We start from the raw sequence: 13,853 nt of genomic DNA on the forward strand, positions 1-13,853 counted from the left end.
AGGCTCATATCTTGCCATGTGTTTCCTGTTTACAGCAATATCATAATCATCGATATTACTGTTTGTGTTGATAACAGTACGCTACATTAATCTAGTTTACTGCTGCTTTCAAAGAGGCATAGACGGTCTTTCTGTTATCAATAGTGGGTATTTGCAGGTTGCCCGGGCTTCTGTCTTGTCCATCCCCCTGCTGCTGTTGAACTTGTGACCTCATTTCCATGAAGACATGTCAAGACAAAGATGGAGGGCAGCAGAGAGAGTTGGATGTCAGGCTGGAAACCTGTGTGGTCTTCAGAAATGTGTAGCTTAGTCCAACACACACATTCACTTCTGGCCCGAAACCTAGCTCTGATTCATAAGGAGGATTCATCTGCTTGGAAAACCAGCAGTGCCATACGCAGCCGCAGCCGTTGAAGGAGCGCAGAATCCCTGGATAACAAATTCCTTTTCAGTAATGTCAAACGTGAAAGCTGTCTAGTGGAGGGAAAAACGAGGAGGAGGAGGTTCATAACTCATATATATATTTTGAAAAGTCGTGTCTAGTTTATAAAGGTGTGTATATTTAAGCTTTTCAAGATGAGTAATGGTAGCGTAGGTCATGGTGCATGCAGGGTTGGACACCTCTCAAATAAAACAAAAACAAACACCAGCGCTCTCAGTCCACCCCCCTCAAAAAAAAAAAAAAAAAAAAAAAAAAATTATGTGATGTTTTTAATGGCCTAACCTTAGCTAACTATATGATGCCACTATGCCTAATCAATCTTGCTCACAACGAATCAATTTTAACACGTCAAACTCAAATCATGTCTGTGTGGGCTAATATACGGAACATCATTTCCATTAAAAATGCTCTGATTCATTGGCGTTCCCCTGCTTGTGTGGCACGCCGGGTAAGGAAATGTTACTAATAACAATAGAAGAGGCATCACACTTTTAACTCACAGCAGATCTTCATGCCTTATGAAAAACAGTTCCAGTGCTAGGGCAGTTGATTTTGAGTCCTTGGTATATGTTACAATGGGAGTTAAAGCAGCTGAGATGCATTAGAGGAAATGGCCTTGGAAAGAAAGACCTACCACAAGAGGAAAAAAATCACTACAGATCTCCTGCCACTCAGTGTATGACAGAGGAAATGCATCCCCCAATCTTCCATACTCAATCACGGATAACTGCAGTTTTCTTGCGGGCTAATGTTAACGTATTACATTATTCACAATAAAAGCTGGTGCACAATTTGAGGTAAAAGAAAATCCCAGGATGTGTTTTCTATTGAAATCCATGAAATCTTCCGTCACTTTCCATTTCCCGTTTGATGGCGTTCTACCTGCACGCATCATGACTTTTCTACATCATCAGCCTCATGAGCTCAAGAGCTGAAGTCAGGTAAAAAGCATCTGCTGGAAGCGGACACTTTCCATTATGGCAGGACGTGCTGCAGGGGTCAGTTGTTACGAATAGGCGACCTATTGTGCCGTCTCCAACAGAGAGAAGTTCAGGTCAACAAACAGGTACAACTCAAAGAGGAAGTCAAACGCTGACTAACCATATTTCATCATATGTATAAATATACTGCGCACTACATCAATATACTCTAAAGTACATTCGCCAAATCAAGTAAATCACAGAGCTGAATAAATCAGAAACCAGCGGGGGGTTGTTGCGCTCAAGGGGGGTTAGTCATCCAATGGTCTACAAACTTTCCAGATGGAGAAATCAGAACAGAAGAACAGAAAAACCTTGCTTAGAACATTCACACTTCTGACCATACTGTATATGGTAAAATATAGCAAAATGTAACACTTTATTAGTAGTAATAATTAATACTAATAACACTACTTGAGTTTCACTATATTATTTTATTTTGCACTATTTTAAGGTCCAGTTCTAACTAATAACTATGACTTTTGCCACAATAAACACCCAATTTGCTGCATATTGATAGTTAGTAAGATAGTTGGGTAGCATTAAGAGATCTAACATCTAAGGCATTAATATGTGCTTTATAAGTACTTATAAACAACCAACATGCTAGTAACATGCATGCTGGTTAAAAGTGAGAAAATGTGTATTATATATATATATATATATATATATATATATATATATATATATATATATATATATATATATATATATATATATATATATATATATATATTTATTTATTTATTTATTTATTTTTTTGCTTCAGTATCATGCATTGCTGAATATAATAATATATCCCACATCTAAAAGGAAGTGATTTGTTATCTCCCCTTTTAACTGCAGTTAATCTCTACTTTTTATTCCAGAAGGTTGTCCAGTTTCAGTTGAACAGGTGAAACGTGTGAAAGCTTATCCTCACTCTCTCCGAAGGAATGACTAGTGATGTGTTAATCCCTGAAATCTCAGAGTAAATAGCAGTCAGCTAGAATATCAAGAGGGTCTCGCTCAATATTTGGATAAAGGATTCAGGTAGGAAGCTTTTAGGGTTGTCTCAGCTTTGAGAAAAAACAAGCTTTGTGCCAGCAGGTCACATTTTTCACGCAGAGATTAGAAAAATGGACCTGCTCAGTCCTCAATAGGAATTTTCGACATCCATTATATTAGGTAAAGCATTACATATACTTACTTATTGTCAAAACTGCGTTTTAACTGATGATAATAAAAAAATTATAACAATATATTTAAGACCTCCCTGTCTATTTTGATTTATTAAAAAATAAAAAATAAATAAAAACTTAATTTACTTCATACTTCATTTTTGCATTAAACTTTTCAATATTGATAAAACCAGGTCAGAAATTATCCATAGCTCAGAGCAGGATGATCCAGACATTTATAATATGAAGGGGGAAAACATGTGAATATTTAAATTCCTGAAATATGGTTAATAAAACTACATTTAACAAATTTGATGAAATATTATATTCTAAGCCAAGTAAAATATTTTCTAGCTGTTTATTATTATTATTATTATTATTATATTGTGCATTGTGTATAATTATGTTTGTATTTAGTTAGTTAGATAGATAGGTAGTGATTGTGTGATTAGAAAACCAAAAAATATATATTAATTTTTTTAATTATTTTTTTTATTCCCTTTCGATTCCAGGAAGTAAATATTGACTCTTAATATAATTCCTGACACTTGTTCAGCTACAGCTAAAAAAAAAAAACACTGAATGTATCAGTATAAAATGGTATTCCACTGATTTACATGACACTGTACATATTATTTTGACATGATAATTTCACTATTAGTGACATTATTGCAACATCATCAACCAATCAGATTGTGACAGCAAAAGACTGATGATCGAGGCAGCCTCTGTCAAAGTAATAGAGACGATCACAGGGATTTGTCAAAATGTGACGGGAGTAATTATGCATGTGTGTATCCTTGAGGGCAAATCAAGCCATAAGTAGAAATTCCCTTTTACAGTTCTGTTTGGGTGAATCACAAGTTAAGTTGACATAATAATTAGATCCGTGACAAACCCTGACATAACAGCAGCCGCCACGTGATGGATTGTGGTTCTGCCTCTCAGTATCTCAACAGGCAGCGTTTGACATCGATTACTGACTTAGTCACCACAAAAAATCTTAACAGTCTCAAAAGCTATTAAACATCATTAGCCATATCGGAGCAGAACACTGCTAATTACCCCTTGTCTCTAGCCATGTTCATGATAAGCTTTCCTCTGAAACACAGACTTTTGGGAGGAGGCCAGTTTTGACCTTAGAGATACAAAGAGATTTTTCTAGCTCCAGTTGATTTCTCTCTCTCTCTCTCTCTCTCTCTCTCTCTCTCTCTCTCTCTCTAAGTTTTACAGATTGGCCTTAAATTGAGAGAGAAAATAAAATGATTATTCTTTTTAGTTTACATATATTTACACACATATAAATGACTACATACCCTCTCACGTACACAAGCATGAGCACGTCAACACTTACCCCTATATACATACAGTGCACCATACATACACAAACAACAAACATCACAATCAAAATGCATGCACATGCACACAAGCTCTGTGTTCTATCTCCACCTCACATCAGAATACAACACACACAATGAGCAGCACATACGCTCCTGATATGGGCCACCTCACACGCAGAGCAACAGGGACACGGCCAAGAATGCTCGGGTGGTGCCAAGTTTGATTTTGGTGTAGGTCCATTACAAGCACAATCAGTGAGTGTGTGGCATTATGGAAGACATCCAGATGGTTAAGATGGAATGTTGTGATTTGTTTCTGAGACCTGAACCCTACCCTCCTTGACATGATCGCTATCATTCAGCACTCCAGCCACACACAGCTATTCATTAGAGATGATTATCAGAGCGAGGGAGGAGAGAGGCGTTTCGAGGGTGACAGACTCAGAAAGATCAGCCGCCTCCACCTCTGGTGTAGTCTAGTGTACTTGTTCAGTCATGTGGCTAGAAATGAGCACAGAGGAGAAATCACATCATTGGTGCGTGCTGGAGAAACTGAGAAACAAGGCCAAAGTCTGGGAATTAAAGCATTGGGCTGTCATATAATATTACATTATGATAAACGCAATCATAAAAACAAATCTCTTTCAGTTCCAAACAATATATATATATACATATAACTAACATATTTTATGTGATTCCTTTTAACATATATTTTATTATTTTTATATATATATTTTGAGTTCATATGAAAAAAAAAATCATTTAACATTTGTTTTATTTAAATAAATTATTCAGTTATAATAACATAATAATCCTGCCAGGTAAATATCGCCCTTAATAAACTTATCAGGCAATCAATCAAATGTTTTATTTACTTGGTAGTAAATCTCATTCTGACTGTGATGTTTGACACTGTTTAGTAGTTCTTCCTAGAGCAAACACATTTAAGAGTTAAACATTTAGTGAAAACACTATAACACCATATTAAGTTTTATATAAAAAAAAAGCATATAAATCAATACTAAAACATTATTATTGCTTTAAAACTAATAATTAGAAGATGGTAACACTACATTATTAATAAACTTTACATAACAAGATTGCTTCGGGATTTTACGTGTTTTGCTATTCGGTTTGATCGTCTCCATATGGCTGCAAAGCCCTAAATATCCAGTCACTGGTAGATTACAATAACTATCTGTCAGCTGTTATCAGTGAACACACACACACACACACACACAGACACAAACACACACATCATTAGTGGTCATTCGACTTGAGAATTACTGTACACAGACCAGAGCAGGTGTAATTCTCTTAATTTTGACTAGTAGCGTACTTTATTTCCTGCCTCTATAAGAAAAGAATAGTATAGTTTTTCAATGTATTTTTCAATTTATCACATGTATTATTATTATTATTATTATTATTATTATTATTATTAAATTGAGAGCAAATTAAGGCTCAGTAATCTCACATTTCTTTCTGTAAAATATCTCAACAATGCTTTAAACCAAAACTGAAATTTGTAAATGTGTGTTGCAAACAATATTTTCAATAGAGAGTGTCTGTGCCATTTTAACACCTACGAACGTATATGTGAGCTTTTTAAAATGTAAACTGATTTTATTACACCTTTATTTATATTATAGCACAATGCACTGTCAATTAATTTGTGCTGTGTTATTTTATTATTATTATTTTTTATAAAACATGCATGTAAAAAAAAAATGCAACAATGTACTACAATTGTTTTAGAACAATTTTCCAGTAAATTATCATTTAAAATAGGGTTTTAGCTTTATTGATTCTGACATTAGACAGTGTCTGGGGCTTGAAGGTTTTCTCTCTCAAGTCTGATGATACATCAGCTAAAGTTGTGTTAGTCTATGTCTACTGTACGTGAGTGAACTTGGTTTTTATTTAGCACGTAAATATTTGTTTTGGCGGCTTAGACTTTTTTGTCTGCCAGTATTATTACTATTACTTTTTTCTTTTCTTTTTTGAATAGTATAGCCAAGATATCAAAGTCTTCATGACTGTAACTACCGAGTTCACTCATTACTATTGACTGTATATATATATATATATATATATATATATATATATATATATATATATATATATATATATATATATATATATATATATATATATATATATATACAACACAACAGACAAATTGCATGCACGCATTATGTTAATTATTTAAACCTTTATTAATGGTCAGCAGCAGTTGACTGACCACCAGACTGGGATGATGCAGAACATCAAAGTGAAAGACTGAACATCCTTGTTAGTCCATCCTTATTTTTTCTTGACCTCAGAGCCAAGGTTTTCCATCTTAATTTTAATAGTAAAGCCGTAATTCTTTGCAGATGTTTTGAAAGGAACAGTGTATAAACCCAGACTGAGAATCTGAAGAGAAAATCCTTGCCCTTTGAGGCTGTTCAGAAGTTAAATGTGCTGTCTTTATTAGTCTGGCTGATGTAAGATGAACCACTGTGTAATAACCAATTCCACAAGCAGACCAAAAGACAGTTCTGTAACAACTATGACATTCCATGCTATTCTCTATTTCACCTATGTATGTATATTTAGCTCAAGGTTTAAGGTTTAAAAGACTGAGCTGATGGTTTGAAGAACAAAATACTGTTGTCTCTAATGGCTACGTCTTCTATGACCAATTGAAATTTTCTGTAGAATTCACCTCATCCCTCCAATATTGCTTTAGTAACATCACATGTTCAGTAGCTTTTATCTCCTTGCACTATTTACTTCTTGTGTTACAAACTCCAAACAGGGAGTTACTGAAGTGAGCTCTTTTAGTGAAGTGGAAAGATCTGCAGAACACAAAAAAGGCAGAGCACTAAGCTTGGTCTGAAGTCTGACCACAGTGGTGAATCTCCGTTTGACATAGATCTGCTTTGAATAAAATCAGATTTGCTTCCCCCTAAAATTAGTCTCTTAAATTACACAGTCCAAGGAACACTGAATGAACGGAGGAGTCTCGAAGGCTGTCCTGCTCTCCAGATTGTAATGAGAAACTGCTTGCAGACTATGCTTGGTCATAAAAGCAAACACCTGCGATGTTGACACCAGGGACATCCATCTTCCTTTATCCCCACCATCAACACTCACGAGGAGGGGTATTTGCTTGACCTCTTTATTATTTCCATGTGATGAAAGTGGAGACCACTGTCAGTAAGAAGAGAGGAAGGTGCGGACAGAGAGAGAGAAGTACAAATGCATGCTGAAAACGAATCATCCAAAAATATTCCTGTGCTTTTATTTGCGCTGAATTTCTTAGAAGACCACTCAGTAACATTTTATTTCAAGCCTGTTTCTAATACATTGATTAAGCATTGTATGGTGCCTTAAAACACATTGCATGATCTCACGAGTAATTGTAATCATAGTTATAATACATTACAATACTTAATTTTTACACCTTTAAGGCCCGTTCACACCAAGCATGATAACTATAAAGAAACCAATAGTTCTAAAAATTGTTTTCAATATTAAAGAATAGCGGAGGTCACACCACAACTATAACGATAAAGGCACAGAAAAACGATATCGTTGGAATCACTTTCGGAACTATTTTTTTTTTTCTGATGAACGATAAAAACATTGCAACCAATCAGAATCAATCCTGCTGGAATGAGCTCCAGAATTTAAAGCAGCAGACGCGCGTCCGCTTAGAATACACAAACAATATCGTTCGCTGGTGTGGACGCTAATATCGTAAACTTTATAGTTATCTTTATAGTTATCGTTCTTGGTGTGAACGGGCCTTAACTGTATAAAAACGCATGACTTATAACCAGTTTTAGAAAATGAATCTGTAAATATTATACAGCATTTTAACTATTTAGATATAATGCATTGCAATGTACGTCATAAATACCTTTATGCAGGATGCATACTGATGACTCTAAACATTCAATGTGATTCAGTAAATAAGATGGTAAACTACTAGCTATAATTGACTTTGTGACTACATGTAGTATATTGATAGAATAGGGTTAGGGTTAGAGGAATAAGTTGACACATGCGTGCAAAGGTAATTATGGTCAGTAGAATACCTGTTGAAAAAACATAAATATAAAGTGTTAGCAGATATTAAGCAGATAGTCTAGTTGACATGTAGTTAGTAAACTGTCTAAAGTAAACTGCCACCAATAGACCAATCAGACACCTTTTCAACATTTAGGGAGAAACCAAACTATTGAAAGCATCCAATCAAAAGTAATAATAGTCTGTTTCTCTCAAACACAGCCCATTTGCCCACAATAATAAAATGCCGCTGTGGGTGTGTGGAGCCACTATGCTAGTCACCTGTTGACACCATAGACTAACTAACAGGGCTTGCTCAACTCTGTTTGTTTGCTTTGCATTTCAGGGGTGACAAAAAGGTGCAAAGTAAACTGAAAGGCAGACTTAGAATTTACTCAGACGATCCCAAACTTTTCTTCAGGAAATTGCCCTTCAAGACCAAAGCAGATACCTGAGTCGCAGACCACAAGATGAGGCTGAAAGCACTTCCTCAAATCTCCTGACACAAAGCTTTTGTTCCCACCTACAAAAGAATGAGGAGACGCTGGGAGTCACAGATAACGAGTGACTGGAGTTTGTGCTCCTGTTTCCCACAGTCCCGAAGGTTTGAGGTGAATCCTACTGACTGTGTATTATGATACCTCAGTCACAATTAATATGAAACATTTTCAGGATACACAGCCAACTCTATGAAAATTGCTCATCTAAGAAAACAGATTAGCCTTCACAGGTCATTCATGTGGTAACATTCAAGAAATGAATAAAAAGCTTGATCAACCCAACAAACATCTAAGGTCCTCCAAAGTCCAGAGGAGACCTGCACTTCTGAAGAAAGGATGTTCTGGGCTCTGTTTGCATAGTGTGATCAGTAGATTGTTCGTACAAAGGCATGGTTTGACCTCTGCAATGATGTGACTCTGCTCAAATAAAGCTATTTGCTCTTGGATCATGTGGCTTTCCCCATTACTGCCAAGAAGAAACTGAAACTCAACAAATAAACTACTTTGAAGAAAATGCTTATAATGACACGGTCAGTGCTCTACTGGAAAACTTTTCTTCAGTTAATTAGGGAACAACTGAAAAAAGAACAATTAATATAGAAATATAAAGGGAACTGTACTGCAATGATTTTCTTTTCTTTTTTTTCACTCAGAAGTTATCAAAAATTGAAAAGACAAAGCATGTAACAGACATAAATTTAAAGATTAAATTTTTTAAGTATAAAGACTGAAACCGTATTTTTTTTCCGATAATTATTGTTTTATTTACATTTCATTTTTATTTACTTAAAATAAATAAATAAATAAATAAAGTGTATATTCTGAGCCACATTTCTGGTAAATGAGGCAGGTAACCTAAACCATTAGTTAGTATATATAATGGTGTAATGTAGTTCATTTAATTTAAGATCTGGTTTTTAATTGTAAAATATCAACTCAAAAAACAAAAAACTAAATCACATTATCACATCAAAGGCAGACACAATAAAACATCTTTTTTTTTTTTTACAATAACGTTCCATTATTTTACCATAGTTAACGACATTAGCAAGTACATTATTATATATTTTAACTACGTTATTAACATCAAAAGTCGTATTTATTGTTGTTATGTAATGGACATGAGCTAACATGGAATAACAATATGTAATGCTCATTATTAGTTGAACATATAGTTCAAAAATGAAACATTAATGAAAAATGTAACCCCATTTCTTATGCTCACACCTCTGTATTTTAGATTCCTGTCAAAATTGATCAAGAACTCCTGCTATGACTAGCATCTGGCATTATACGATTCTCAGGAGGTGTGCGAGTATCTTTTCTATCTGAACTTGTCTCTCTCTGATAACATTCGACTGAATTAGTCAGTCTACAGGCTGGAAATGTTGAGATGGAGATTGAACTGCAGTAGCTTCACTAATAAGAGGACACGACCGCTTCTCCACGGCTGGCCACGCTCCGTGCTCTTCAAAGACTCGTGGAACCATCTGTGTGGAACTGCTAGGGGCTGTTCAGAGGACTACCGCATGTACTCATCTGTGTAAAACACCATTCTGTTGCAAGTGAGCGACGCGGTGCATCAAAACCACAACAGGGCCATAAAAACTAATTTGGGGTGAGGGGGGGGGTGTCATATTTGGAGATCATACCAGTTTCTATTTATCGCAATATTACAACTAGCTCATTCAATGATTAACCAAGAACACATTTGTCTTGATACATAATTCTGTCCTGTGATAATGATTAATTTATGAGTAAGAGGAGTCTTTGGCCAACACGTCTATCCAAAACAACTCACATTAGATTCAAGGTACATCTACATTTTATCAGTTCAATTCTTGCTCTCCCAGGGAAATGAACCCATGACCTCAGCATTGCTAGTGCCATGCTCTACTTTTTGAGCTACCTGAAAGTCTCATAAACGCACAATACACACTTTCAAATCTTTTCTGTAACATATAATAGTAAAGCATTTTGGCTTGGCAAAACTTGAATTGATATTTCATAATTCTGCATGAAATACACAAAATTAATAACATTTAATTTTAGTAAGCCAACATCAAATAAATTAATTGAGGCTTGCAACACTTGGTAAAACCAGCATATTGTCTTTTACTATGATGGTAATATCAAGTTATTTTTGAGAAAATGGACTCTGCTCATTCAAGTGTTGCACTTAGTAAAGCCCAGTCATGGCAATTCATAACTGTCAAAGTATTTGACTCAAAAGAGTGATACATGCGTCAGTTTGCTATAGATCAGATCTGATAGAAAATTGTTCTGCATGCTTAAGAGAGTTTAAGCATGCAAAAAAATGTTTGACTTATTATGTCAAATCTACCATAAATATTGTATTTCCTTTTCTGCCATTATAGCACTCATTAAAAATATTTCTTGTTACTTTTGTTGCTAAAGTGTGCTAAAAATGAAAACCACTACACTTAAAGCCACTTTAAAAGCAACTTTATTGGCTGTACAAAATCATTCACCTTTTTGTATACATATGTACATATTAGTTTTCGAATTTTTGCATAAAAAGTACAATCCTTTCACAGTGACTTTTCTTTCTTTGACGTGGAGCACTGCACGGATGCCAAGTCATAGCTAATCGAGATATGCATGATAGGAAAGTAATGATGAAGTTGGCTAAGGGAAGTCAGTTTCAAGTTTTTAGGAGTGGCATGCTGTCAGAAATGATTAATGCGTCTCATCCTTTGTTGCTGTCAGGATGGTGGCAGTGTTCATTCCAAGCTTCATTGTGTACATGGTGTATCATGGCTGCTTGGCAGGTCCCATTGGAAACATTTCCGCATGCTTTACTTCAGTCAGAGACTGCCTTCTCACTAGCACAGCAAAAAATAAAAAAAAATAAAAAAAATGGATGTGCAAGTCTCGTATTTACATCACACATTAATCTCTTGCTAGCTTACCTACTTTATCTGTCGTCACTATAATGCTGAGTTATGCACCACTGCAGTAAGCATTGTCTCACCATCTCTCACATAACCAGACACTCCAGTTGAAAAACATTTACCTCTGAATTCAGTTCATGCATTTATACAAGTTGAGTGCCTCTAATGTCAATTTACAATTGAGGTCACACATTTTAAGTAGAACTGTGTTTTCTGAATTGTGCAGTGACCTCAGGACAAGGCTTGCTTCTCCTACAAATAATGGATGCTTATTGGTATCAATGGTTCCATTTTTTATTTTATTTTTATTTTTTAATTTTTTTTGAGAAAAAGGTTCTTCACATTACAAAAATGGTATCCAATGGTCCTTGAAGAAGAACTGTTCCTTGAAAGAACATTGAGAACATTTTTCAGCCATGATGGCATAATGTTTTCAACTATCCCCATTATAAACATTGGATTTTCACACAACAAAACTGCTACAGAGGTCAATGTTCTGCTTTATTACCAGAATTTAAATGACATCAATTTGCATAATACATGAATAATAAATAAATCAATAAAATAAAAACTACTGGGGTAAAACGACAACATTTTTATTCCTGTTTTGCCCATTTAAGTACTCCTCATGTTGTTCGAATTTGAATAAACCAGACACAAAACCAAGACAGAACAGTGGCTAACCACAAAAAATATTTTTCTGAGGGAAGTCATCATCTTATTTTCACCTCATAAGAACTGGTGCCAACAATTAGTTCAGAGACAGTCAAATCCGTTGCCACACAGCTTGATGGCAATTGCAGAAATACATGAGATGGCAGGAAGCACATGCACATAACATATTTCGCTTCCTTAAATAAATCACAGATGGGCATCTTAGCAGATGATTAATTCTCTAGCCCCTGAAAATTAGGGGGGATCATACTCATCTTCTTCCATTCTGAGAGATCTTTTCACCACACATAGCACCAGAAGCCACGGACGCAAAAGCATTTTTTCCAGAGCACATATTTTCTCATTTCTCTCATCTTCACTCGTGAAACATGGCGATTTTAAGCTACAGTATTTACATAACCACCTTTAAAGGGATAAGCTCACCCAAAAATGCACATTCTGTCATCATTTACTCATCCTCAAGCTGTTCCAAACCTGTATGCATTTCTTTCTTCTGATGAACTCAAAAGAAAATGTGGGTAACCAAACAGCTATTGTTGCCCATTGACTTCCATAGCATTTTATTTTTATTTTTTACATATTATGGAAGTCAGTAACTATTCGATTACCGAAATTCTTCAAGATATCTTCTTTTTTGCTCAGTGGGAAAATAAGAAGTTGCTGTTAGGAACAACTTAAGGGTTAATGATGACAGACTGTGCATTTTGGGTGAACTATCATTCTAATCCAACGCAGAAACTGACAATGTAAATGTCTTGCTGCTGTAGGCCTAGTAATTATGATTGCAGTCATCATTCATCAAGTATTTAGGTACTATGATCAAAGAGAAACTGTGTTTTTTTACACATTTAAGCCTGCAAAGCCTTTGTCTCCAAAACAAATTATTCATCTAAGAATCATGCCTGTGGAGAGGAGGAAGTCAGAGAGGACATGAACATGTTATGTTTTAATTAGTGAAGATAAATGTGACTGTCCCATCTGTGTGTCTCAGCTTTCAGAATGACCGGTTGATGTGGTGAGTGGTTGCAACCACTGAAAACTAGTAGAGAGTCCTCTGTTATATTAGAGGACAACAATCAGCATTTAGGATATGACTAACTGTTTAAAACCTGTTTGAGCTTTGCTTTTCGGAAAGCGGACATACTGTAGTTACAAGACATTAACTAATCCTTGACTTCAGACAGTAGTGCAAAATTCACTAAATTCAGAAGCGCTGATTCACACTGACAGACATTAACATTAAATAGCATTGTAATGTGAAGCCGCTGCATCACTTCCAATGGCTGATGATGAGCACTTGTTTCTACAAGGCCAGTATCTTTCCTTTACACAACAGAGACAATGACAAATCACTCACTCTCAGGATAGGAGCACTGATCTGACTCGGTAAAAGCATACCTCTTACTATTGTTTGGCTTAACAGATGAGATTTGTTTCACCACTGAGTATCTGTTTAAGCTTGTTGCTCCACAGCTGCCTGTAGGAGAACAACATTCTTCACTTTAGAGATTTACAGTACATATACAGGATTTCTGCTTCCACTTTATGTTAACTACTATGTACATCAGAAAATGAGTACAGTAGTCTTATTGTGTTTATATTGTATTGCAAAACACTTCTGCTTCTATTGATGTTGGATACGGGTGAGGTTAGGGACAGGTTTGGTGGTATGGGTCGGTTTAAGGGTGGGTTAAGGAGTAAGGGTTGGGTTAACAGTATAACCATAAATGTAATTACAGGAATTAATTACAGATGTAATGACATGCAGATACTTTTTAAAAA

The sequence above is a fragment of the Carassius auratus genome, chromosome 17 (assembly GCF_003368295.1).
Source record: "Carassius auratus strain Wakin chromosome 17, ASM336829v1, whole genome shotgun sequence".
In the NCBI taxonomy this organism is placed as follows: Eukaryota; Metazoa; Chordata; class Actinopteri; order Cypriniformes; family Cyprinidae; genus Carassius; species Carassius auratus.